Genomic DNA, 23,501 nt, shown 5'->3' with positions numbered 1-23,501 from the left:
GATATACTAGAAATTCTACTTTTATTAAGTATGGGACATCTGTATGTCAGATGATAAGCAGACATCCACAATAACTGAGATAAAAAAAAATTAAAAAGAAAACATGTTTTGAATACAAAATTGACTTATCAAATATAATGAGAAATAAGTCCATGGCAGTTAGTCTATCTTAAACTGAAATTTTTAGGAGTCTTCATGTTTACAAGATGTATCTTTCCTCTGCATATACATGAGTAGAAATATTTTCCAACTCATAACAAAGAATGTTGAAGTGTTGCAAAGTTTAAATGTGTTCTGTTTCTGACAATATTCTTCGACCACTTCTTCATAACAAGGACATGCTATGGACACTTTTTTCTTGGCAAACTCTTCATATATGGTAGTACTGTGATCAGAATAGAATAAACAAACTGATCTTTCCACCCAAACACTGCAATACCAGGTGACAGCCTCATATCCCAGTCTGCTGAGATAACAGATGCAGATCTCTGTTTCAGGTATGTATGGCAAAAGGTAGCATTACAATCATAAAATTCCAGTCATACATATGCTGACAATCCATATGCCTCCGCTTCCACACGTTTTGTCATTTGGATGTGTGCGGGCTGGAAGGAAACAGCATCCATTTCAAGTGACAGCACTGTAGAACAATTTTTCAGGTAACAGTGTAATTGTTTTCAATCAATCAAACAGAATCACAAAAAATGCCCTCATTTAATACTGTAAGGCTTAAATAGACATATCACACTTTCCAATATGGCCATTATAAAACTAATTCAGGAAAAATGTAGGGAGAATTGGTATGAGACTAGCATTTTAATTTGCAAAAGCCTTACTAAAACATCATGCTAGTTCAGGAGAAGCTATTTTTAGCTGCATGTAGGTGATAACAAACAACTATTTCATGCAATTACCTTAGCAGTTATTTATGAAATGTTACAAATGAATGTTACATGAAATTAACTTCTCATTTTCTTAAGAACATGCACTATTTTACTTGCTGTTTCCTCATGTAGTCCCAGTCATGTCATCAAAAATAAAAAAAATTACCTCAGTTTTAAATTAGTTTCAATAATCATTGTGCTCACTGGATGTAGACCTGTTCATTTATGACCTGCTATCCTAGGACACTGGAGAAAAGTGAGTTACTGACCCTGAACAAAAAAGAAAAAGAAAAAAAAAATCCATCAGTCTCAGGTAATAGAATTTGGAAACAGAAAGATCACCAACATTATTTGCCATATATTATGTGCTCCATTTATATTATATAAACTCAGCTTTGCTTTATGTAAAATGCCCAGGCAATGCTGTTTGTGATCACAAAACATTTTGGATCACCTTTACTAAAAATGGTATGCTGAGTCCTCAATATAAGAGCTTTTAAAACCTGTCATAGGGAAAGTATGTATAGCATAGAGGGGGGAAAAAAATGGGTTACCAGATCACGTGAATTAGGTCATGTCGGTTATCCAGGAGTGGCTAGTACTAAATGTCTCTGGGAAACCATGCAGGCATATAAGTAACACAAATAAAAGTAAAACTAACAGTTATAAAGTCCTATCATCATCCTAAATAATACAGTTTAGGCCTCAATATAGTAAAATACTGAAATATTTCAAATGCCATTCAACTGTTAAAAACAAATTTAAGTTTACATATTCATTAACTGCCTACCATTAGAAATCCTATTAATATTTACTCATTGAGGTTATTTAATGTTTGTGAAATTATCTGACTATCATCCAATTACTGGAAATTCAAAATACTTCAAAATGATAAAGTTGTCCTTTTCAGAGATATCTTTCTCAACTACTAATATATCAAATATTTAACGATACCATGGTATCTACTTATGCTAAACAAAATATATAGATGTATACACTTTCTAGAAAGTGATGCTCCTCCCAAAGTCTCTGTTTTTTGGTACTGAATAAATATGGCATGATTAATTAGAGAACAGTTTTATGTGTTGCAGCAAAATCTCAAGAAAATCCATGGCCATGAAGTTGAAGAAGCTAAGAAGTTAAGTAGAGAGTAAAGAGATAAAAAGAGTTTCTTCTACTGAAGTGCAGTGGAAAGACAAAACCATCAGCATTATTTAAACAAAGGAGAAGCTACAGATGTCACCAAAAGCAGAATTTCACACCAGAGATCTTATATAGAAGTTGCTCTATTCTTTCTACTTTAAATATCAAGATTCAGAAACAGTATTGTGTAGCCAAAAGTTTCAGATGCAATTCCAACATGTAATATAATGCAGGACGGCTACAGAAACTAACTCAGAAGCAGGCAACACAGTTAAAATATCCTAGTGATTTGCAAACCAGCAAGGTTTTATGAACCAATTCAGATCACCTCCAATATATATATATTTTTTATACAATATGTTTGGAGGTTGTTTTTTTTTTTAAACACAGCGAATGAAAAACAGTCAGCCAGACAACAGTGCTATGCAGCATACTCATATTGTGCCCTCTCTCTTATTATGCTTGAAAACAATCATGCAGACTTACTGATAATTTTGAAAGTGTTCAAAGCACTTTTAACGGTAGGAGTTATTTTCCTTGCTTTGAGAGTGATGACATTATTATCATAATTAAATACCTGCATGTCACAATAATTCCCCTAGTCTGCAAGTACAAATAGAGCATCATGCTAGATGCCATACAAACATGTTATGTAGTCAATCCTTTGTCCCAAGAGCTAGAACTAAATACATGAATAAATCAATGTATAGCACAGATACAAGTTCAAGGCCCAAAATTCGTATTTAAAATAAATGGCAAATCTTACGGTAATCTATATTCAGAATTTTAACCTCTTTCATGAGGGTGAAAATCACATAAAATTTTCAGTCAACTTTCATTCTAAGACTCCTTCTTACACTTATTTTTATAAAGTACTCATTTCACCTTTTTTGTTAAGCAAGATGCCATTAAAGAAAGCTCAGGATAAATAAAACAAAGTATCATCTATAACAGAGCTGCATACAAAATAGACATTCAGGGAGACAAGTAGTGGCTTATGCTACATGAAAAATAAGGCCTCCATTAGAGAAATAGCTAGTGGCAGTAACAGCCCAAGTGACAACAGGCAAAAGACACGGTAAAAAGCCTGCCACTAAGGGGAATATTTACAAACTTTGACATCCATTACTGCTGACTTGTTTTTATTAAATCACACTGTAGAATGTGTGCCTTGTCTCCAAACATTTTCTAATTAGTATCAACAACATTATGTTAGTAGGTGCTACTACTAGAGCATATTCTGTGATATCAAATTATACTCCTTTATAAATCTATTTAAGCATGCCAGTTGGATCTATTTTAAAATAAGTATATTTAAGCTATATTGTAAAATGCAGTAATGACTAATGGCTATACCACTGAGAAATAAATAGGCACTCAAGAACCAAGTCTTTTCTTTAAACAACCTTGGTTTACAAATACTGTCATTTTTCACTGGAGCTATGAGTTGTCATTTGGGGTAAACTGTCATTTTACTAACACACTGCAACATGAGCTCCAGAGTAATCTTGCAGATTAAGAAGCAAAATATTCACGTCCTATCTGAATGCATGGAAAAATTGTAAGGCAAATTTGTGAGTGTTTGGTTAATCTAGTAATGGAGCTTGTCTTCTGAGGCATTTCAATGGGAATTGCAAACCCAAAAGTTTGCATTACGTCAACTGACTGTTTTTGGACACTGTCCATGTTATTGCTATTTATTCAGAAAAGAGATTTTCATATGTAATTCACTGCCCTTACTAAGAGTTCACTTTCCTTTAAGAAGGTCTTAATCACTTAAATGTTTACTGCAAGTTCATCGGTGTCGGTTTCTGGAAAGGGGAGTGGACAGACCGAGCCAGACACAGCAGGGCAGCGGTGTCCTGGAAATCGACACATGCAGGAACACAATAAAAAAGCAAAAGGAATTACAAATAGAAAACCAAAAGTCTATAAATAACTGTTCGTGGGGGGGTTTTCCCCTCTTTCCCTGAAGGTTCCAGAAGGTTTGGCAAAACCAAATACTATGCAAATCTGCCAAATGTACAGATTTTCCTGAAGTTTACTGAATCTTGGGTGAAAAGAAACTAAGCAGAGATTGGACACCTGACTTTTCTGCAAAGGTAACAATCTTTATATAGATTCCTTAGTCTATATAGAGAAGGCCCAGAAAACATCAGAAAGCAAGTGGAAAGAAGCTTATCCCACAGCGCTACGTGTTAGAAGCTAGGGATTATTCTCCCTCTCTCCCTCTCCCTCCTTTTTCATTCACAATGGAGTTCTCCTTGGGAACAGATTTATTTTGTACTTACAGTGTCTAATAACAGCCGTTATGCATTTATTTTCCTCTATCCCAACACAGTAACATGTTATCCTACTTAACTCTTTCTGACATAAAAATGCATCCACCATGACATTCCTTAATATTGCAACAAACTTGTAGCCACCTAGGCAATGGAGGATTTCATGGCCATTACTAGTGCACACTCCAGTTAATTTAAACTCAACCATAGTACCAGTAGATAGAAGTCATTACAATATCATTGCTATCAACAGTATAAAACCTATAAAACACAGAATACTCAATTTTAATGCCAAGATTGGCAGACACTTTACTTTTAGGAACAACTATTTAAAGTAGTCTTTAAGAAGAAGAATTTGTCCTTTTCTTTCCCATTAGTATATTGATATTTCTCAGACACTCTCATAGCTCCATTTACATCTAGGATCAGTTATTGTGATCCAAATGGTGGCTGAAACAGTTTTGGAAATGATAGGAATGAAGTCTTGAATGAGAATTCCTTTCTTCCCAAGAAGGCATGTACTTGAGTTCAATTCCCCCAATTAAATTCCAACATTATTCTTTTGGAACAAGAAAGGCAGCCTGTTTTCCATGTCGTTTGCACCTGAAGTCTAAAGGCAATAAAACATTTTGGAACAAATGTAATTAAACAGTAGGGACTGTCACATCCATCAAAAAGAAAGTACAGATTCTACTATCAAAATGCTACTGCTTTATCAGTCTCTCTCTCTACAGGATACATCAAAGCATTAAAAAAAAAAAAAAACTTATCCCCATAAAACAATTGCTACCCACATCTATCTTCTGCTCATATTACCACTGTGCTTCTGTTGCTTTGTTCACCTTGCAGTTTCTCCCATCACATATCTCTTCATACAGATCACAAATGATGGATAAAGCGGGATGACTTCCTTAAGAAAACTTCTCAGCCAGTATTAAGCTTAACAAAGTACATGCATTCCTAGGTATATTTGACCGGGGGGGGGGGGGGGGGGACAAAAGAATAACTGCCTTGTCCACGATTCTTACTTCCTTGTAAGCTCAGAGAAGCCTCATTCTAAACAAGCTTTCAGGTATATTTTTTACTGACTAGTTCTTTTCAAAAATAGATCCCACATGTAGCTATAAATGTTCACTTGTTTCTTGCAAAAGATTTTTAAGCATAAAAAAATTAAACTTCATCTCTACTGGTTATTTTTTCTTCTCCCTATGCACCAAGATGGAGTCCAAAAATTCAGAATATTTAATCGATATCCAGACAACTTCCCATGTAAAGTGGCTGTTAATTCACTGAGGTTCCCATGAATTTCTCTTTATATATCCAAACCATGTGTTTACCGATCAGTGCAGGGAAGCTGGTGGATTGTGTTTCAGGTTTATGGTAAGCAGACAAACAAAAAACCAACGCTCCCCTCCCGGCCCCGAAATTGAACCGTTTCGGCAAGATAGCACAGACAAGTTAACTTAAAAATCAGATTTTACAGATTACAGTGCTGTACATGAGAGAGCAGAACTCAGTCTCATGCAGGAGAGACCCACCTGCTACAGTGATGTCAGTAAAATAGTCTATGGTTCTGTAGGCCCTCCTCCTAATAATAAAAGTCTTTACCTGAGAGTTTGAATGAAAACAGAACTAAAAAAAAACCAATTGGATAAAATAATGAGCATTTCAATTATCTGAAATTCAAAAAAATAGATAATTTGTACAGATTTGATCTAGCTTAATGTGAAAGAATAAAACAAGCTAGAAAAGGCAAGATAAAAATTGAGATAAAAATTGAGGAAACATTCCCTGCATGCTTTGACATCATGGGTAATGATGAATGCTTTCCAATAATAAAGAAAAATAACAGCAAGGTATTTATTTTATTTTTCATTTCTCTTGAGCTATGAGTCATACTTTTAAGATAAGAATTACTTCATGAATGATTAACCTATCATATACCTCAGAGAAGACATAAATTTTGAGTTTGTTTATTCTGCATTTTCATTGCCAAAATAGGAGGATGACTTCCTTTTTGCAATTTCATACTGATTACATTCTGTATGAATATAAAAATCTTAATCGGAGGACTACCCTAAATTTTCCCAAAGACTTTAGCCAAAGGGGAATATGTTAGCATGTTCTTTCAATAAGAGAATGAAATAAAATACAGCAAGAAAATAAGCTGGAAGAGGAATGTCTCCAGTATTTTTCAGAAACACTCTTTATACAGTATTTTTGTTCCTATCACAAATTCACTGATACACATACAGTGTGTGAGCAGTGGGAAGTCCAATCTCATTCCTCTGATTTTCTGAGATTATTTTGCTCTTACTGGACTAGCTGAAATGAGCATACGGTCATTTTTTGTTTACTTCACAAGTGAAAGCTTATATTTCCCTTGGCTTTCTCTGTGACAGAGTGTACAATCAAGCTCAAGCTGTGGACAGCGCTTTTTTCGCTGTACTGCAGTCATTATCAGGAACAATACTGGCAGTCAGATAAAGCATTACAATCCAGTACTGTATCTCTAAGCTAAGCCTATCTATGAATTTGTATTAGATACAACTCACCGATAAAACGCCATATTCAAAGAAAGACCATTTGGATGAGTTCTTCATCAACATTTAAAACATAGCAAAAAGAGACCCATGAGACCATTTAAAATAAAAGAGGAGCATTCAGAGATTGGGACTATCTCAACATTGGGAAGATTTACAATTCAATTTTCAAATTCAACGACTTACCAACTTAAAGCCACATTTTTTGAAAAAGAACTACATTTTAGGGTCACATAAAACTTCTGAGATACAGTGTAATGAATAGAGAACTACCCTGAAATCCATACAACTCAGATTTTATACAGAGTGCACTCAAAAATGAGTTAGGCTTAGTACATCACTTTTACTAAAACTAACTCATTTAGTTACTGACTAAATTGTGGTTCTATACCATTCTGATATGTATTACTGAAAAGTGCTATATCATGTAAAAATATAAAGAAAAGCGTGATTATATAAAGTTTGCATTTACCAAAGGTAGGGTAAAAGCTCCCAGGTGTGGGGAGTCCATTTCATGTTAGCTTCCCCTTAATCCTTTCCACATTTTCTGTATTTTATCTGTCCTGATGGTTTCATTAAGAATTATATACAACTTACCTGCTGGGACACTAACTTGTAGAAACAAAGGTGGAGTTAGGTAAAGCTCAAGACAAACTGAAGCAACAGGAATGCAGTAAAAGGTAGTGATTACAGTAGGAGGACCTTGAAAATATTTTAAACAATCCCTACTCTTCGGAGTTAAGATTAAGAACGAACAGGGCATGTCAAACGAAAAAGTTCTGTGAATGGCTTCTCCTCCTTTTCGATTTGCTTACTGCAAAACAGGATCATTTTGCCTTTTTTATATATCTTTGAGTCACTCTCTTCAGTGAGTGAGGCTAGTTTATCTTTTACAATTATCATAGTCAAAACTCAGGCTGAAATTAAAAATGAAAAGTTAACTGAACTCAGAAGGAAACATATTCAGCTAAAGCACTTTTTGTCCATTTAAGCACTTTAAGGATTGCAGCAAGTTTCCTGCTTTCTTGCTGCTTGCTTCTATTTAAACATGAAGTAGCAACTCCTTAAAACAAACAAACAAAAAAAAAAAACAAGTGGATTTAAAACCAGGTTAACTAGAATCTGTCTGGCACCAAGGAGACTGGCTATCCGGTAAAAAGCCTTATTTAACAGCAATTATAATGAGTGATAATTAGCAAAAATATAGTGGCAAGAAAAAAATTTCAAACAATATGAAAAGAAAGGTTGTTTACTACTGTTTTCATTATTCTTTTTTACTCAGTGCTTTATTCTATGTTTTCTGTTTTGGTTATTTTTGATTTATTTTAAATTCCTAATGAGCAGTTCGAACGTAAGAAGAGAACATAAAAAGCGGAGAGGATTTAAATATGACAATTTCAAAAGCATTTTTACCTGACATGAATGTTCTCCCTTAAAAAGTTGCAAATTCCAAGAAGGGCTAGTAATTGCCTTAAAGTTCTCTCCTCCTTAGACAAGTTTACTGTATGTCTAGTTCATTCATGTGCATATTTAAGATTTTTTTAAATCAGGTCTAGATATTATGGGTTACAACTACATTAGAAAGGTTTTTTTTACATCTGTACAGTAGACATATAATTTCTGGTAGCACTAAGTACTTAAAACATTCCTCCAAATCAACAAGACCTAGGAGGGGGCTAATAGATTTCTGGGTGACATTGTAACTGACAAGCAGTGCATTACTTAGGTCAATTTAATGTGCCGCTAGTGAAGAATGAATATATATATATATACTTTTTTTTTTTTTTTTAAGGAAAGTCACTAAACTCATGCTGCATTGGAGACCCAGCTGATCAGTCTTTCAAGCTTTATGCAAGCAAAGTGGACGATTACAGGTTAATACTTCTTTAAATTCTTTTTATTAAAACCTTAGTATTGTTGTCCTAGCAACAGGCACCTTAGAAGGCTTTAATATTGCCTACTGCTTATGCAAGCACATTCAAGTCCTAAGAAGCAGAGGAATTACCCTGTGCTTGTCATTCACTAAACACAGTACTTTTAAGTTTTTGCTGTTGTCCTTGGGCTTTGGGGGATTTGTTTGTTTTTGGTGGGGTTTAGGAGTTGTTGTTGTTGTTGTTGTTGTTGTTGACTTCTACCAAATAGCTTTTATGATACCTCATACCTAAAGAGAGATTAAAGATATCCCAAACCATCTGGAGCCCTCCTGGAGTACCATGGGGGACTAATAAGAGGATATTCTCTCATCTAATTAGAGCTATGGGAATGATAAACACACTGCAGTGGGAACCTCCACTCCTCACTGCTTATTCTCCTTCAGTTCCAAAACAGAAATGCCTGGACATCTTGGTTAAAGCTCTGTAAGCCATACTTCTCAGACAGCTACCATTTCAACAGATGAAGCTAAAGAGATGAAGGATAGAAGAACAGGCCAGGTGGCAAAACATTGTCAGTACCTCCTACTGCATTAGCAACTTTTAATATAGATCCTTCTACTTCTGCTGCTCCCTTGTCTCATGGACTCTTCTCACCTTGCAGGGGAGCTCTAGCATGGACAGGCCAAAGTGCTTAATCTTCCCACCTGTCATCTAGCAGCAACAGCACAGGTCCCAGCAGCCACAACATGAAGAGACTGAAATCTTTTCTTCCTTCCCCTACTTACACGTACCCCTCTGGTCTGCATAGGGCTTCTGAACAGGTATCCAGATATTTAAATCTTACCTACACTGCTAACTATGTCAAACTCAGAGATGCAACAAGATCTATGTAGGATTTTTAATCCCCATACTGCGCAATGGCTGGGGAGGTGTGCGTATGTCTGTGAGTATATGCAGCCAAAGAAGAAAGGAAGCAAGATTAGCTTAAGGAAAAGATTAAAGTCTTTCTCCTTTTCTCCTTTCATCAAGGTGAGATGCCATTATCTAAGCCTTCTCCTGAAAAGGACTAAATGAAATACCACTGCTGAAAGATCTTTAACTTGGATATATGTGCCTCAGTCTTGTTTGTTGAGACAATGCCAAGTTTAAGTCTAGGGTTTTTCGTCATCTGTTAAGCTTTAGTCACAAGCGTAAATATTGAAATGCTTTGTGTCTAAGATGAGGACCTCTCCTTTTGCTAGCTGTCTTCTGTAAGGATGTGGAGATTTGGCCTAATTTGGGGGCAGATCTTATTAGAAAATAATTTTGCCTAGAATACTTGTTCTCCAATATTACAATGTCTGTATCTACACGACAGATTAAGTATAGGAAAATCCAGACAGCTTTTTCCAAGGTGGTTTTGCTGTGATACTTGTGAACTTCACCCACCTGCATCTCTACATAATTATTTATTCAAAAACTAGAAAATTAAATTGAAATCAGAAAAAGTATGAGACAACATAACCTATATTATAATTTAAAAAACAGTAGCTAGACAATGGAAGTTCTTTGCTAGTACAAACAAATGAAAATTTGTTAAAGCAAGACCCTGTATATAATGATAGAGACAAATGAGACAGAGGCTTCATGAATATATTGCTGTCACTCAACAGAATCAAAATGGCATTCTTACTATAACAAAGGAAATTTTTACAGTAAAAGACTTAAGAGAGACAGAAATGCAGTAGTTACATACAACATACAGTTTAAGAATTAATAAGGAATGCTGATTAAAACACTTTTTACACAGATAATATTCAGAATCCATATATTTTTGAGAACTTGGACTGATTTTGACCATAATGATCTTCTAAAAGATGACTGTTAGTTGAAAAAGTTAACAGTATTTTGGGAGCCTAAGTTACATGACAAAAAATGAAGTATTAAGTAATTCAGATTTTTAGATACTGAACTAATTTCACAGAAGAGAAAACCATCAAAATTCAAAACAGAAGCATGCTTGAAACAAGTAATGTCTTCTTTTAGTGAGTAAATTTTGTTTAATTGCACTTCTGAAATGGAATTCAGCTTTTAATGGAAGATAAAGTTTTCAGTGAGCAATGCATAATAAAACGTATAGTATGATCACAGCACAGTAAAGAACATTCAAACTATACGTATGCTTGAACTAGAGCATACTGATTCAAAGATATCACTTATCCCTACTATATCAGGGGAATGTTTTGACATGAAATCCAAGCTGACTGCTTCTCTGAAGGCCATTCAAGTCATTGCATAATACTTGAGAATTAATTCACCATGATGCTCCTCCCATCCTGTGCTTATACATTGAAATCAGAACACTGTTTCAATTATTACAATACAAAACAGTATAAAGAGCTGGGGCCCTTGAGTGAAATTCTGCCAGAGTTAACAAATTCAGCCAGAGGAACTCAGTCCTCTCAGCTCTGAGATTGCCCCATAGAGGAAAGCCAGAAGATTTTGTGCTTTCTCATGAAACACTCTGGCTGCCATTCTTTCCCAACTCACTCCCTACTATGAAACAATTGAACTATCAGAGTTTCTAAATCAGCTGATTAAAAAATCCCAGACCAAGGATTACAGTCCAGTATCTCCAGTCCATTTACTTGAGCAACAACTCTTTCCCCACTTTCACATGAGCTATTTACCATATTCTATTCTTTTGTTTGTTTGTTTTGAATTATGTTGTCTTTCCTCATTAGAGATATTTGCATTTCTAGGGAAATGTACATCTGATTTACATATTTGTTAAATCCAGAAATATAAACAGTCTCGAGTATTAATACACTGACAACATCATGATGTAAATAATACAAAACATTCTCATGACAATATCAATGCACATCTCTGAGGGTAATTTGTACATGTGCTCTGTGATATGACATTCTCAGGAAAATTACTTTGATACAAGCCAAAAAGAGACTGAGTTACAAAGGAAACCATGTTAATTTATAATTTTGTCCAACTCACTACAATGAAAAGAATTAAATGGGGGGGGGGGAAACATATTAAAAGTGAGAAATATAAATAAATATTTTAAATTTCCATTGCCTGGCAAATACTGCTCTGCTACTGCCAGATTTGCAAACATGCCTCTTGAGAGCGTAACAGTCTAACCATAAGAAGTCCCACTGAATCAGAACATTTTGAAGATTTGAGTGTACATCCTAGAACCCATCTAAGACTTCCTTTGAACTCTGGAATTTCACACAATTGCCATGTAATTCTCCTTGCAATAGAGAAGAACATACTAGACATTCAAAGGAGCTTTTCACAGATTATCAGCCCTTATTACTATCAGTTATAGCGCATACAGTATTAGACTTTCACAAAGACTGAAAACACAGCAGTGAAGATGATAATCTTTTTGTAGTGATTTTAAGTTAAAGTTTGGCATGAGTTCAAATAAATATCATTTATTTTATTATCTCTTCTATCATGTAAACTACATACTAACTGTGAAGTGCCTTCATCTTGAAAAACTACTACTCAGTTTTAAAGAAAGTATCATTGTCTAGTCTTTCCTTGTTACATATGTATTTCTGCTTCTGAAATGTTTTCTTATCACAGAAGTCAAATCACCCCTTGATTTCCAAAGGTCTCCCTCCCAGCCCTCCTCACAAACAACATGTAGCTTTAGAGATTCCTTTCTTAATGGAAAGACAAATAGTTTTCCCTTCTTTTTGTGTCCTGCTGCTGTTTTTTATTTGAATGCAAAAAATGCACTACCAAAGCACAGCAGTACCAAATATTTATTTGTAGATGAATAAGCTAGGGACAAACTTTTCATTCACAAAAGAGCAGCAAGGCAGATGGGTGTCTTCAGCTTACTCTCAGGTATGTCTACTGTGTTGGATGTGTCAAATAATCCCACAGGATAAAGGGCAAAAAGTTTCCCCTTCCCCTGCCCCCACCCCAAAACTGAAGATTTCAGCCCTACAGTATTCATGGGTAAGATGGGAACCAGGCACACTGCTGTACTTTTGCCGCTGGATGCAAAAGCTGGAGCAGAACATGGCCAAGGGCCCAGGATTCCCTGGGACAAGTTCTGAGTGAGCTTCAGCAAATGCAGGAAACTAGTTCTCAGACAGAGCTAGGAACCCCCCCCAACACAAAAAAGTGAGCTAAAGAGCAAAATAATACCTTAATGGAGGGAGTGAGATACCGCATTAATCAATCAGTAGTACTGAGTTACAGCAATATCCTGGCATTAGAAAACTACACAGTATTAAGCTAAAACGTATTTAGAAGTAACAGTGAGATAACATATTTATGCTATCCCAATATGCTAACTTCTGTCAGGTACTGTACAGCAAGGCTATTGAATTTTCTGGATTTTCATTAGTTTATCTTCAAAACTACTGTGCATGCCAAATCTCTTGGGCCAATGGTAGTTACTTCTGTCTGAACCTACTTGTGATTATGGATTTTTGGAATGGGGTTAATTATTCACAGAAGTCATTCTCTCTTACACTTCCAACCTCGTGACATGCCCAGACACCAGCTGTAAATTTCAAATGATCAAACACAACCTGGGTAATTACAAAGTTGACAGAAATACCCAATTTATAGTTGTCAGTCTTCACCTTCTCCCTTGTCTGAGGGGGAAAGAAAAAAAAAATCCCACCGGTTATGTAAATTTACGTATACTTGACACAAAGAGGAAGTATAAAGACACCTACAGCTGGCAAGCAAATCAGTCTCTTTGGATGGAGCTTGCTTTATACAAACAGTTTACTATAACACACATATAACGAATAATTTCCATGTTCAGAGTTTGTCATGTATATGAGCACAAAGGCAAGTGTGTTCGTATTTAAGTTACTAAGCAATATGTGTGCTACCTCAGCCTATGTAAACACATGCATCTCACATCTCTAAAACCTTCCTCCTCTGCGCGCTAGTGTTTTTGCTTTCCAGAAGAATTTCACCATTTCTAGTTTTCCTCAATATGTTATAAAGGCAAGGAGCATTTATAAAGCAGATTTACAGAGCCTGCGGTCAGGTGGATTTCAGCTTGTGTGTCAGCTGAATATATTTTCCCACTATTGTGTCTGTATAGCTGGTAGCTGTAGTCATCAGGTAACAACAGAAAAGTAATAGTACTAGCAGACGTATGAGCAACCTAGGGAAGTTATGTCTATTTAATGGGGACGGATTGTCCCCTGTGAAATTTTTAAAGCATAATATACAAAACAATGAGTCATTAGCAGAGAAAGCTGCCAGTTCTCTTGCAGAACAGCTTCAGAAAAGCAGTTATCACCTCAGTAAAAGAGGTGAATCAGAAAGCTGGCATATTGACTCAGCAAATTTATGCGTGAGCACATGTTGCCACAGATGCTAGAACTCTGAAGATTGATTTTCAGCTACAGTTGCAAAACAGAGAATTTTAGCAGCATTACCTTGTAGATTACACAGAGCTACAAGTAAGTTATTACTCACTAAAAAGCAACAATGGCTCCAGACCTAGATTATACAGTATCTATTCTCATTAATAATCGTTCTAATAGTAATTTGAATGCTAACAAGAATGAAAAGTGGGTCCTCAGAATCAGTAGGAGTTCTGTTGTCCACTTCAAAAAGTACTGCAGAAAACAGTGATAGCATTCTCTGCTAAGATTTCAAACATTACAAATATTAATTATGCCTTATATTACCCATGAAATCACATATTATTAGGGAGGTCAGCATACTATGTACTTATGTATATAATATGTACTTATATGGAGAGTTAAATATTTCTTTTAATGTACAGCTAGAAGATAACATCTGCTAATGTGTTTGCCAAATTAAAAACAATACACTAAATTTCATGCCTTACGTGAAAGTCTTAATTTTTTTTCATACATTATTACACTGTGTGCATGAATGTGCCTATTTGGTAGAAATGTTTCTAGAAGTCCAGCCCCATTTTCCCTATATATGGTAATTAAATTCTTACAGCTTTGTTCTGAAACCTTTACTTAAACAAGGAACACAGTTTATTAGAAAAATGAAGAGTTCAACACTACAGGCAACATGAACATCATGGTTGCCATAGAAATAGGGATCTAGCAAAAGCACCGCAACAGTTCTTTATCATTGCTTATTCTCCCAAAATGACAACTTTATATAACACAAATATTGAAGACATGACTGATTTCCATCCCATCGTACTGACAGCTTTTGACATAGATTATTCTGACTCAATTTAAATAACTTGAGAGAGTTTGGGACTTCATGTAGAAAAATCCTGTATATTCCTTTTATTGTGTAAAAGTATACACACTTTACAGTGGGGAGCAGCTGGCAGTATAGTTTATGATGGCCAGAAAATAAATGTTTCTGGAGACATAATACATTCCCCAGTTTACCTGTTTAACTCTCATACAAAATAATTACATGAGGTTTTTTATTTTTTTTATTTAAGGATCCATTTAAATTGTACTGAGTAATGTAAATCTTGAGAGAGGGAAATCTCTCAGTCTCCAAAAGAAGAAAGATCAAAGAGGAGTGAGCTCAGATTCAGGTAGCTGGTCTTCAAACAGATGTTCAGGTTATCTTCCTCAAACCATTGTCATAAGCTCTTGTCCTGTGTCTCTTCTTCAGAAATTCTTGTCTTACTGTCGGCAACACAACATTGAATGTATTAGCACACCAGTGTGCTGGGAATGCGATTCTGTCATGTTTCACCCTCTTTCCACCAAAGACACCCTCCCCGACCCTGCAAAACCAAAGCAAGCCCACCAGATTGTACTTCTAGAATATGTCAGTCATGGCAACTAGATTAGGCCCCGAAGAATCATGCCAAGGCAATAAGCAAGGCTTCATTGGCGTCTCCTTGTTCACAAAGCCTTGCTTGGTCAGATACTCATTAATGAATGACATACGAGCAAAAATTCTGCCCTCAGCCATTAGCTTAAGGTGAATATACGTCAAGGAAGATTCATCTGGACAGCTTCTCTGCAGGAACATGCACAAAGGAATAAAACATGCAGCCCAGAAGAAATCCTGGACAATTCCAAAGTTTTAAACAGTGCTTCAGTCTGGATATGGAAATTCTCCAAGTGAATGCACCTTGCACGTCTCTGAAGCTACAGCTTTGGAAGCCTGTAAGCACAAGGCTGGTAACAACAAGCTCCCTGCAGACTTCTTCCTAACAGGTGCAGAAGGACATGCAAAATATAAAGTAATATTACTAATTAGGGGACAGAAAAGCCCTATAATTCTAGTCCCCCAGATAGGTGTACTGTTCTATTGAGGTCATCAGGATGATCCTGTCCCTGTAACACTTAGCCCTACTGCACAAAAACTACACTGCACAAAATCTTACATGGCTTTCTGAAACTCAACTCTTAGAGCTACTGGAAGACCAATGCTTTTTTACAGGAAAAATTGCTTTCTCAACTCTCTGTGGATATAAGCTTTCCAACAAATAGCCAGCTCCTTTATTGACAGTTATATTAATGGCTTAATTGCAGAAACAGCGAACAAAGATGAACTAGCATGGAGCTGTTTACTGTAGCATATTGATTAGAGAATGGTCATCAGTGACAATCAATCTACAAAATCAAGTTACCACTACAATTCCTAATGATCATCTCTTTCCTGAAACTCTTAACAATTTATAATTTAATCAGCTTGTGCTATCAGGGTTAGCTATAACGAATGAGATTTATTTCAGGCCGTCATAACTCTCATGCTAAAATCTGAATTAAGAAAGGATTGTTAAAAATCAGTGACCATTCATAATTGGATAATCCTGAATGAAGAGAGACTGGGAGTGAAATAGCATCTAAAATAAATGCAGCTTACTTATTGTAAAACACAGACCTTCCTAGAGATTTTTAATGAAAACAGTTTCTCTGGCAATGTTGATGCAATAAGGCCAAAACTTTCCACAGAAACAGAAATCTCTTAAGATGGACTATGTGCTAAAATCCTGAGATAGAAACTAACCTATCACAACAATCTGACAGTGTACTCCTGTGGGATAAAGGAGACCAAAATTCAACTTCTTTTCCTGCCTTTCTCTGGGAACTAACTTGAATTTCCTTCTTCTCCGTTAAGTGGCAGAATTCCTAACAATCTATCTATTCTGGGGCAGCAGGAGCTATATCTGCTATATCTTAGCTGTCTTTATTCATTAAGGTGGCCTTGAAGCTGGATGTCCTTTAAAATCCTGGATTTTGTGTAACTTGGAATAGGAAAATTTTCAAATTACAACTTCGGCAGACTTAAAATTATTTTAAAAATTAACTCTAACATCACTACCATATTGATACATTTCTCTAAGTAGAGCAGATAATGGATTATTGTCATTAAATAGTTAAACACAGAATGCAACACTTAAAAACAGAAAGGTAAAGTTTATATAGCTGAAGAATAAGATATAACATAGTAAGGCTGATCAGCAGTTTGAGAGCTTGTTATTTATTTCTTTGTGTTTCCTTGAGGAGAAAACTCAGAACAATAGATTACCTGCAAGAGGCTTATTTAAGGGAAGAAATACTGCAGGCTTAATAGAATGTTGCTTCCTTGTGAGAGAATTAAGTCAAAAAAATGACTTCTTAGCCGGGAGAAAGATAGAAGATTGTGCTTATTCATGAGTGTGGAGACAGGACCAAATCTGATTACCAAAAATAGTCAAAGAAAAAAAAAAATTGAGAAAAAGTTTGTGAAGGAGAACAACCTCCTTCCCAATGCAGATTCTGGTACCGTATTCAGTCAAAGTTTCACAGTCCCTGAAGCAAAAACACCAGAGTGAGAACCACTCTGGACAGCCCTGCTGAAGACCATTTTAACCCTAAATATACCTCCTAGGTAATTTTCTCTAAGAAATTTCTCGATTTATAAATTCAACAATTAAAACCTCATTTTTTGGCAGATGTTTTAAGAGACCTCAAATTCTTTGTAAATAAGCCAAATAGCATTAAAAAAAAAAAAATCCAACTTCATCAGTAATTTCTTCTCTCAGAGAAACCTAGCAATGCCTAACTTCTTCTAGTGCCTCGAATATACTACTCATTAAAAGTAGTTCTCTGCATATCATTTGTATGCAGTTTCACAGTTCAGTGTTTTGAAATACAATACAAATTAAGTAATTCATGTTCATTCCATCATTTTGAACAATATTACAGTTGTAATAAATATTTTGCTTTATATTAATACCTCTTCACATATTCCATTTTATAGTTACTTGATATCTTTACCAGATAACATTATCTTGTAAAAAGATACATTACTTTTAAGGGATTTATCTTGAATAGCTTTCCAGTACAGACAGTTGAGTTTTGAAGATCTATTCCAAAATAAGAAACATTTATTATTATATACATATTGTAATATATACAGCCTGCACATGAGTTTACATTGTAAATATTTGTATTTTCTCCTACTTTCATGCCCTTTAATAGCATTCACAAAAGTTCACATGTAACATCACAAAAACCTCAGAGTGTAGTTTCATTGTTATTCTGAATATATGTATTTGGAGTAATGTGTTTCTCCTCTGAGACCAATATCTCCAGTGGTGTTTTTATAAAACCTGTTCAGCACTGATGTAAATGCATATATATGATACCCTCCTCGCAACAAATATGTTGCCATTCAGAATGAAATTCCTCACTGCTTTCTTCTGAGAATTGCTTGAAATCTTTAAACAGTTGCACAGAACCTGATAAAGATTTTAACTATTAAGATGTAATGCTTTAAAAGATGACCCATGAACCAAGATTTTAAATATGATTTTTTCCTACTGTAGCTAAATGGACATTTATCAAATGCTTATTAATATGGCTGTAGAGCAAAAAGGAAAATGATGAATCTCTCATGCAGAGAGATTGAATTTTTTCCTTTAACAAAGTAACATTCATCATTGTCCTCCTTCTCTGCTACATTCCCATATCTTCTTCAAGTGATGTTTTTGAAGTTGGATGTTTTGCTTAGTTATTTTATCTATCAAGACACTGAATGAAATCAATATTCCTACTGGGAAGATGAGTCCACTAACACATCTATTTTCCTCCTTGTCTTTTCTTTCTTTTGCTTTTATCAAGAACATGTTTACAGCATTCCAAACCATTATATTCTCTAAGTGATGCATCAGTAGAATTTAGAATCATAATCTTACATTACCAATTATGACATTTACCAAGACTGAACATGAAAAAAAATAAGCCAATACCTTTCCATGAGAAATAAGAAGAAATTCTGAGGCACCTGGAAATTCAGTCATTCAACAAACATGTTTCTTTGGTTCCATGCACCATACCAGTGATTTAACCTGTAAAATAGATTTAATTACAATAAAATTTAATATTTTATTCTAGGGCTGAACACACAACACTCCTGAATTTTGGTGTGGAGTATAATTCTTTTTTAAAAGTCCACTACTCTTGCATCTATGTTTTCAGTTGATCAATCAGCTCAAGGATTTCTGCTACCACCCTACTGGGGGAGTGGGATAGAAGGACTTTCAAAATAACTTTGACACAGTAACAGAGATGAAAACTTCCAAACCGGACATAATCAAATGCTATCTGTTTATTCTAAACTAACTCCACAACCTCGCCCTACTTGGCTTGTTCCTTCAGGAACTCTCTTCCTGCATTTATTTTCTTTGGCACCAAAGTGAAATTTTACCTCTCCCGGGCTCTGGTAGTTGCTAAGCTACGTTTCAGAACAGAACGTCTTGGCTAGTATTTCCAGTAGTTTTGCTCCACTTGAAGATTTAAACATCCAATAACTGGATATATCAGAGAAGGACTGGCAGAAAAGCCTACTCCACTCTATAATGAAACTTGCACAGATGCCCAGAATCAGTCAAGGAGCTTTTTTTCTCAACTGACAAACTTCAACAGGGTCTGTTCCCAGATGGACCAAAGAGCTGACTGATAAATAATTTGCCAAGCAGAAAAAGGTCTTTTAACTGGAAAGAAGAGCAATGCTACTTAGATTGCAAGGCAGCAGGGGTTTGGGGGGTTTTTTGGTTTGTTTGTTTCTTCAGTGGGTTGACATAGTCTGTTCCTGTAGCCTGTACTTGAAATACACTCTGGAACTTTAAACAGCACAGCTGTGAAACTCAAATCTTCTCTGCCAGGAGGAGGCAAGACTAATCCAACCAGTTCCTTAAAATAAAGAAGCAGCAACTAGCAATGAAACAATCTCGGTATTACAGGTAATACAAATCTGCTCTGCTAGACAAAAGTTAGTCACTTCCTGCCCGCTTGTCCCACCATTTCATACCTTGGCTTACATTTATCTCAGTTCTCAGTGAATTTATTTCAGTGGCAAAATGTATGAAGATGGGACAGGCATGTGACAAGGTTCTTATAGGCCTTATTCTTCTGGGTGATGTTCTTGCAGCCCATATTCTTACAGGCTTTTTTCTTTTCACATTTAGGTGATCCAAGATAGCCTTAAGTTTTAATCCTTTGGCTTTCTGGGGAAAAAAGAAAAAAAAAAGTTCTGTTGATCTACTCAAAAAGGGCTATGAAAGACCCAAATAGTAGCTGTGTAAGAGACAATGTCAAAAACAACAGGAAGATACTAAAAAAGGAGTTCTGAAAAAAGCAATTCAAGATTTTTTTTTTTTAAAGGTACTGTTAATGGAGCAAGCCTGAGCAGCATCATATTAAGAACTAGTGCTAAGGATGTTTGCATTAGTGAAGATAACCATTTTTGTGCCATCTCTACATTACTGAAAGTTTTTCTTTACTGTTAAATAGAAATACGGACTTCTGAAAGAACTAAATGACAAGGAAGAAGCAGTAGTTACAGGCAGTAAATATGACCCCCCCAAAAAAGCAAAGGATCAAAGATATGACAAAACTATCAGCAGTCCATTTTTAGCTTTTTGATTTTCCTGTTTTTCTGCAGAACAAATTCTTTGTCCAAAAGATGATTGTCAATAATTCCACACTCTGAATCTTCTACACCTCTCAACAGTTAAAAAAAACAAAAAAAACAAAAAAACCCCCCAAATGTTACTATGCCAAACCATCAAAATTTACAGGAATGTGCATAAGAAAATGATTCTCAGCCTTATTTACAGACAAATGCCTCATCTAAACATTAATGGAAAAAGACAAAATTTTCTGAAACCCTTTTCTGGCCTGCTCCCTTTCTCATTTATTCATCAGTATAGTTCTGTAAGTGTTTGATTTACTGGATTTTATTATATCATTATATTTATTTTTGTAACTGTGGTTGTGAATGTGCTAAAACTTTTTAAAAAGTGAAAATAATACTTAATCACTCTCTGGTGATTAAATCTGACAGCCAATGTTAATTATTTCACTTGAAGTTTTTAGGTAGATAGCTTGAAACCAATTAAACTTTATATTACCTCTTGTAATCTGAAAATAAATACTATGATAGAACTTACTCACCAGAAGAAAACACATTAAACACATAATCTTGAAGGTTTAACACTTCATCAGCAACTTGCAAAGGGTTTTCAAGATAAATTCTTTCAGAATCTACAAAAACAGGAAAAAAAGAACTTTTTTTTTCTTATAATACAGGAATAATTTTACAGGACCAGGATACAAACATATGTGTCTATACATACATACCCACATGCCAGAGCTAGTTAGCTGCAAAAATTCTGGAAAAATGAAGTGCACACATTTCTTCAAGTCCTGTTTATTGAGTAATTCCTTCTTTTACTAAATAATTAGAAAAAGAATTATTTTCATTAAGCTACCAATTTATTATTTTTGTAAAGTTGTTACAAAATAAGCAGACTGATAACTAAAACTGAGGAAGCTCAGTTGCATTCCCACTATCACCGTTGCTTGTCTACTAATGAAAAACAGTGCTAAGAAGCATTCATGAATAATTTAGACCATTTGCCTTTTAAATGCTCTTTCCAAAACTAAGGCTTACCCCTAATGGGAATTTTCCTAACGACAAAAAAGGAATGCAACTGCAAGCCATACAAGCTTCAAAAATATAGTATCCATAAGTACTTAACCTATTTGCTGGGAACAGTTTGTATTTCCTATTACACATGCTAACTAAAAAGTAACCTTTAGGATTAATCAAAACTGGCATATATAATGGGCCTTATGTGAGTAGTTTTTTCTATATTTTAAAATCATAAAACAGGCGTCGCATTTCAACACTGAACCAAATACTTCCTATTCAATTTTTTTTTCCATCTCTGGCTATTTAAATCCCCTGTGACAATACAGTATTTCGTAGTAGATCATTCAAATAATGCTTAACCTTTCATTGCCACATAAGCCTGAGAAAAATTAAGATAACTTTCAAAACTAGGTGTGGAAAATATCTGTAGCAATGTCCTTTTTAATTTTAATCTCTTTCAAATAGTTTGTCTTACTACTGCTTTTTCACTAAGTACATTTATAAGGAAAGCAAATTAGAGATAATTTTGAACTGCTGAAGTAGATTGGTCAAGCACTGAGAAAGACATAATAAATACTTGTGCCTTTGCTACTGTTTATTATAAGCACATGCCTGAAATTTCTCTGTTGCTTTCTTACATATTCCCAGTATTGAATTTGTCTATTCCATAAGCATAAGCGAGGTGAGTAACAGATATTTCTGAAGAGGATCAGAGCTTTGGACACATAACTAAAATAAACAGCATTGCATCATATTAGCCAGCAGCAGCAGAGGAAAAAAAAATACTTTCTGAAGTCATCAGACGCTTTGATGAAAGTTACCTAATTTCTTGCTTCCAGTCCTGGTTTTGTGCGGTGTACATCACTAATTATCAATAACTATGTTTGTTTTCTTGGCAAGGTCAAAGCTGATTGCCTGTACTGACCTCTGGGGATATTTGCAAGGCTTTCAAGGTATAGCGCTGCACACATCTCTATTGTGGTCTCCTAGTTGGACATTAAAAAAAGAACAAACAAAAAAAAAACCCAAAAAACACAACCCCAAAACCTACTACTAGCAACAACAGAATGGTTTCCACATCCTCTCAGCCAGTAAGTTGTTTTTCAGGAAAACAAGTTGGTTTACAAGCAAGCCTCCTAATAAAGACTCCTTATCCTTTGAAAGTGGAGTGATTCAAGAAGTGGAGTGATGCAACAGGCATTAAAAGTGTAGCTTGCTGCAGTTCATCATTTAGGCAAAATTTTGCTGCTTCCTATTTAATAATGCTACTTCTAATGTTTGCTTCACTTTAATTCGTTTCCCCTAATATATATACAGTGGAATTAACTCAGAAGTTGAATTGAAAGAGACAGGTTTTAGGTTTTTGCACCAAAATATTTTAATAGTTTTTGCATTTACAGCTTGGCTCAAATAGCTGAATGGCTCAGAATATTTAATACCACAACATGAGATCCTTAAGTCTATCTTTTAAGAGTATAGCTCTAAACAAAGCAGTCTCATCTATTCTTTTAAGTTAGTATGCTACCTTTTTCAATTGATTTTGGAATGTAGCATTCCCATCCTCCCTCAAACTTGGACCAAAGGTTGTATGAGGAAGTCTGGTATAGAGAAAGTAAGTTCCAGAGAGGAGCCCAAAAACACTACAAACAGTAAGAACAGGGATAGAGTTTAGTCTTAAAATAAATTTAGCCAGGGAGGAAAAACTGTCATTTGAACTGCAGGCTGTTCACCATGCATCATTCACAGGTTTTTGGTTTCTTATTAAAAGGCCCAGGTGTTGTCTTTAGTTTGTATCTGCAAACCAAAGAGATTATATTCACCACTGCATGCAAAAAGTCTTTTATACAAGAAGCCACTATTTATCAATAAATATAAAAGGGAAGCAATGATGTGCAGGGCATT

General features: G+C 35.2%; 1 long non-coding RNA gene across 1 annotated transcript; it reads right to left on the bottom strand.

The window, feature by feature from the left end:
• Positions 1-14,878: 14,878 nt before the first annotated feature.
• LOC106496816 (uncharacterized) lies at positions 14,879-20,060 on the bottom strand. Its single transcript, XR_001294686.2, has 4 exons — positions 19,974-20,060; positions 18,913-19,011; positions 17,972-18,027; positions 14,879-15,349 (listed from the first exon to the last, which is right to left on the bottom strand). It is a non-coding gene; the product is annotated as an uncharacterized lncRNA (long non-coding RNA).
• Positions 20,061-23,501: the final 3,441 nt, after the last annotated feature.

Source organism: Apteryx mantelli, chromosome 13, assembly GCF_036417845.1.
Source record: "Apteryx mantelli isolate bAptMan1 chromosome 13, bAptMan1.hap1, whole genome shotgun sequence".
Taxonomy (NCBI): Eukaryota; Metazoa; Chordata; class Aves; order Apterygiformes; family Apterygidae; genus Apteryx; species Apteryx mantelli.
This window is presented reverse-complemented; position numbering and strand designations above follow the sequence as displayed.